Here is a 5966-nt window from a genome sequence, read left to right as displayed (position 1 = left end):
GACAGGAGCAGAGTTTCAACATGCACCTGGATATCCTCTGCAAATGCTGAGATGCAACACGACCAATGAGCAGAGGCCGTCGGCTGTTCCTCTTTCACTGTGATCCTACCTCGTTGTCGGCCCAGCAGCAGGCAGACAGCAGCAGCAGAGCCACAGCTGAGAAGCTGAATACAGAAATGCAAGCCATCACAGCAGACCTGCAGGACACAGACAGGAATTACAGACAGCCTCCAGTCAGAGGACAAGATAGACAACAGACAATCTTCACACACTGAAAGAAAGTGCACACTCCTCCATTGCTTGGTGCTGCAGATATTTGCAGCTGAACTCACCTTGGATTCTCTGTGTGGACTTGTGCAGCTGAGGTTTCACTCCAGCTTTTTTATACATGTTCAACTGTGTCTGCAAGTTCAGATATGGACTCAGAACGCCATCAGCTGAACTCACAGGCTTATCAGTCACATATGGTTCAGACACATAGGCAGCCTGTAACATTTCAATAATGCTGTGGGTGTGAAAAAGGACATGTGTTGCATTTACTATCATACTACACAAAACACAGAAGAAAATTCACTGCTGCGTCGATTGGTTCTCATCACTTGCTATATTTCCGTGGATTGTACTAATTTAAGACTGGGTTGCTATGGCAGTCTGCCTGGAAATTATGAATGAAATGATTATTATGCACAGTCTCTCTAAGTAATGTCGGCCCTGCGATAGACTGGCGTCCTGTCCAGGGTGTACCCTGCCTTCGCCCAATGACAGCTGGGATCGGCTCCAGCCCCCCCGCGACCCTGAATACAGGATAAGCGGTAGACAATGGATGGATGGAGTCTCTCTAAGTATGTACCGGTATGTTGGTTAAGCTGGCAACACATCCATGCAGAGGTGGCTCCTCCTACTTCCGCGGTGCTAATTTGTTTGGGGAAATATATATACCAGTCGTACCGACAAGTCGGCATTATGCTGCTCTTGTTGTTAGTGATGGGCAAAGGGAAGCTTAGAAACAGTTTGAAGCGATCTTTCAGTATGTGTTGAAGCCTTGAAACGAATATGAAACCTGACTCTACAGTGGCATCTAGTGGCCACTTCTGTGAACTACATGCTCTGGCCAAAGAAAACTCCTAATAATGTGCCACTATGAAATGAGCCGGTCTTAGGTTTCCTTAATTTAAGTAGAATACAGGTTGAATTAAAGAAACATTATTAAAAATAAATAAATGACACATTGTTATATGCAATACAATAATCAAAGATTTTTATTCAAAAATAATATTTGGTCAGCTCTTTTTGAGCTGAGTCTGTTTCTTCTCCTGCTTTAAAAAAAAATCCTTTCACAGGGTACACTTATTGCAGGGACACTTAAAAATGTCTTAGTCAGTTGGTACAAATTAGGGAAGACATATGGAAGTAATTCTGTACCATCAGAGTTTGAATATGAATTTCTAATATTGATTTTTTTCAGTATCAAAATCAGACTTTGAATTTTAAAAACCATCAAATTTCTAGCAATGAATTTTTTTTGTCTCTGAATTTGAAAAAAATTCAGTGTAAAAAAATTAAATGTCAAAAAATTCAGTCTAAAAATTTTTCAACATCTCAAAAAATTCAACATCTCAAAAAATTCAACGTCAAAAAATTCAATGTCAAAAAATTCAACGTCAAAAAATTAAGTGTCAAAAGAACCAGAAACAACATCCGGGTCACCAGGGAGAAGCAATCGATCCCTGATTCGAATGATTTTCAAACCTGTGACAAGCTTCAGTTGCTTGATAACGAGCACATCATTAGAATCAGGTGTGTAAGAACAGGGAGAAACCTAAAACATGCAGGACAGTGGCTCTGCAGGACCGGAGTTGGGCACCCATGGTCCAGTGGAATCAGCAACATGACAGGCCAGACACATCATGCTGTCCTCAGTCGGTGAATTTGTGTAATCTCCAGCAACGGTGACCTGGCAGAAAGGGGAGACAAAAAAGTGTTAGTTCCATCAATCCAAGGTGCACTTACTGCATTAACTGCACCATCTTGTATGCCTTAATCTACAAACAATAAAATAATGCATGGTCCAATGAAAGGAATCAGAGTACATACTGTACGTACTAGTTGTGACTGTGGAACAGAATCATGAGAAAGTGAGGGAACCCCACAAAGTTTTCACATTGATTTAAATAATGTTCAAATACTTTTCAGTGTTATGTAACAAGTACTCAAAATGTTACGTATTGTAACAATAATGGAAATCTCTGCAAAACCCTCTTTTTCAAGCCAATGGCACACTTCGGCTTTCGTCCAAGCTGTGTAAGTCATTTCTACAAGAAAACAAACAAGCAAACGAACAAAACATAACAAGAAACAAATGCTTAGTCCAACTTTCACCATAAAAGTCCTAGCTAGGGTCGAGCATGCTGAAATAAGATATTATATTTAGTTCACCTTGATTCTCTGAAGTTTCTTCTGTTCTGTTCTCTCTCTTCTGTTCTTCTTTGTTCTGTTCTGTTCTGTTCACAGTAATCACTATTGGTATGTCACACCTGGTTTGTAGAGGGGGAAGACCAGACTATATGGCACAATCCATGGGGCAACCAGCTCTTAACTCACACATGACAGCCACCATGGGCCAGTTCCCCGGCCCAACACACCAAACCTCGCCCTTTCCCCTGGGAGATTAAGTTTCAGTTCCCGGCATCAACAAACCCTGATGCAGTAGCCCCAAAGTCAGTGTTACAATATGATTTTTGCATCAGTTAAGGATTGGCCTCTGACATCAAAGACCTTCCTTTATCACTGAACTTTTGTGCAGCTTCACAACTTGACTAAGCCAGTAAGCAGGGTACAGCAGCCATCGGATGAGGCCGATCATGGAAAAGTATGAGGAGGAGACAAATACATGAGTAAAATTGTCTGTAAAATAATTGTTTAATATTTTTCAAATTATCTGTCACTAATCCACACATCACCTCAGTAGGCATTAACATGGTCACTCTGCATCAACCAGGCCTTGAACTCACAACCTCAAACTGTATCTCTAGATCAAGTGACTTTCAAAAGCCTTTGTCCAGTGAGTAGTATAGCTCACTTAGATGCCCCAGAAAGAGGGGTTATGTCCTTGCTGCAGGGACCCTGGGTTCAATTCCCCAGGGAATTGTAGAAAAATCAGTTTTTGAGGTAAAATTCTGATATGTTTTTGTCAAACATCATCTACCATGACTCTAAAAATTTGTACATTTGTTACACAAAGACTACCAGGTATTTTTATGTATTACCATTATCACCCTTGCTGGGGCTTGAACCCACATCGTCTTGCACCAAGAACCACCTCCTAGCCAACTGAGCTAATTGCCTGGAAGGACAACTAGTAACGTATGATATCTCTCAACATGGGAATTGAACCTGTGACCTAAAAGCAGAAGTCACACACTATACAGACAGAGCGAAACAGACACATGATGAGCTCTCTCTGTCTGACCACTGACATGAAGGAGCTGTCAACCTGGCTGTGCGAGTGAGTGTGGCGAGTAAGAGGAGTCCCTGATCTACACATTCTGCTGGATTGCTCAGTGGGTGATGGTACAGACTTTAGATTAGCAGGGTGGGGGTTAAAATCCCAGTCACAGCTAATCTTTGCCTGGGTCAACAAGATTTGTTGCTTTCTTATAATTAATGTTTGTGAAAATAAATCGGTAACAGAACATTTCAGTTATAGGACTGCCATTATTTGTATGTCTGATCAGAAGGTGTAAGGTAATAGACTAGTGTGGGGACCTGATGACTCAGTACAGCTAGCTGGTTAGCTCTGTCACTAGTGCCACTGACTTTAGACTGGGTGGCAGGTGTTCAAATCCCAAGATGGGCGATTATGTTACAGTTTGATCAACAGGATCTGGAGAAGAAGAAAAAACAAATAAACAGAAAAAATGGATATGAAAAGTATTTGTATCAGTAGTCAAAAGGAATTGTATTTTGTGCCATTATTGGTAAGTGTTATCAGGAAGTATGTCCCTGGTGAAACAGGATCTTATACCCATGCTTTCAACAATCCCTGAAGAACTCTTTCTTCCAAAAACGGTTCTCTGGATCAAAATAGTTCTTACTGGAACCATTAGTGTTACCAAGAACCCTTGAAAAACCCTTTCTTCGGGAAAGGGTTTTTCAGAAGCAAATGGTTCCAGGTAGAACCTCAGCCCTTGTAGAAGAACCCTATTGGAACCCTTATTTCTAAGAGTGTACAGAGGTAAACGCTGACGTTACGTTTATGGATGCATTTGGTTGGCAGTATGTTAATCTGTTTATTCTGTCTTTCTTGTAGACAGACTGCCACTGCTGTTTTGTTTTACTTTGTTTTATTTACGTCATTTTGTTAGGTAAATTTATATTCTTTGTTTGTTTGTTTTTATCTTCTTCGCCCAAGAGTTGTATTGCTTAAAGTTTTGGTTGTGAATTTGTATGGATGCTGTGAATTGAACACAATCTCTCTTTTCTGTCTTATGAGATCACGGGAGCAAGTGGCACAGCGGCCGTTCTAGGAGTGGGGGATTCAGCGGTGGTTAGGCCCTCACCTGCACTTCACTGTCCCATAATTGTGTGTGTGTGTGTGTGTGTGTGCGGTTATTTTTGCACTTTATTATAATTTGATAACCCTTAAAAGGGGGATCAAATTATAATAAAGTGCAAACTAGAAAAAGCCTTTTTCTAGTTATTTTCTGCAGTTATTTTTGCACTTTATTATAATTTGATAACCCTGGGTGCAAGACACAGGCACGTGTGTGTGTGTGTGTGTGAGTGTGGTGAGTAACCCCTCTTTCTACCTTTCCCTCCCCCAACGGCCAGCGCTGATATGTACCATAGTATTTTAGTAACTAATATGTCTAAAATAAAGTGTTGTATTCTAGCGTAATTGTGTTAAGTATTGTGTAAACAATAAATCTTGTACTCTTGGGTGAAACTCCTTGTCTCTGCCTTTTGTAATCGCCAATTGTATCCGAAATTTAATCTGCATGGTTTTAGCTGAGTGGTAGTAATTTCATAGTCATGTGAAATAAAAAGGGCATGTTAGTCCAAAACTACTAGCTAAAGCGTGCTGTGGAGACGGCCTGGCCACAGAAGCACTATACAATCAGAAGTGGTGTCCCAATTCAGTGAAGATCTGCATTTGAAGATCATGTCCCATTTCAAAGACTCCTTCAAATGTGCCCTTCTTTTACCAAATTCAGAGGATCCAACCGATGGCTCCTTCATGGTCCAATTTACAGATTGGAAGATTTCAATCAACATGGTGTCTACAAGCAGATCAGAGGGAAATGCAGCAGAATAAACTCTCTCAGTCTGAAATATATCATGAAGCATACCCTCCATCTTTAGATAAAATAAAAGTGACACTGCTGATGTTCAGCTGGTCACCGTTGTCATTGTACTGACTAAGCCCTAAACTTAGTAGTACTGGTTGTTGATTGCTTTATAGTTTCCGACGTGCGCCCAGCGCGCTCCAATTACCGCAAAAACGAAGAGAGTTCAGTTTATTTTGCTGGTTTATTTTCCTTCCAATAACACACAGCCGCAATAATTCTAACTCAAAATACATGTAACAAAACAATAAACCGAATTCCTCACTAAAGTAAGATACATTAATACACGGGGACACGGGCACAGTCGAAAAACTGTTTGCTCCCCAAATCAACAACACCTGTGATCAGGTTCAAACAGGTTAAAATGGCCTCCCTCTGCTGACCCGAGGTCAACTGAACCACACCGCCCCCTAGTGGCACGGGGTAAAATTACACCAAAATAAAGCACATTTAATATGGCTCATACACACCAGCCCCTAATTGCGTCTGCCAGAGCAATTACACCAACAATTTTAAATGAGCCATGAATACCAAAAAAAAAAAAAAATTAAATAAAAATAAAAATATATACGTGTATATAAAGCTCATTTTTAAATGGGAACCAATTATTCCTTAGCTTCA

Source organism: Eutrigla gurnardus, assembly GCF_963514095.1.
Source record: "Eutrigla gurnardus genome assembly, chromosome: 1".
Classification (NCBI taxonomy): Eukaryota; Metazoa; Chordata; class Actinopteri; order Perciformes; family Triglidae; genus Eutrigla; species Eutrigla gurnardus.
This window is presented reverse-complemented; position numbering follows the sequence as displayed.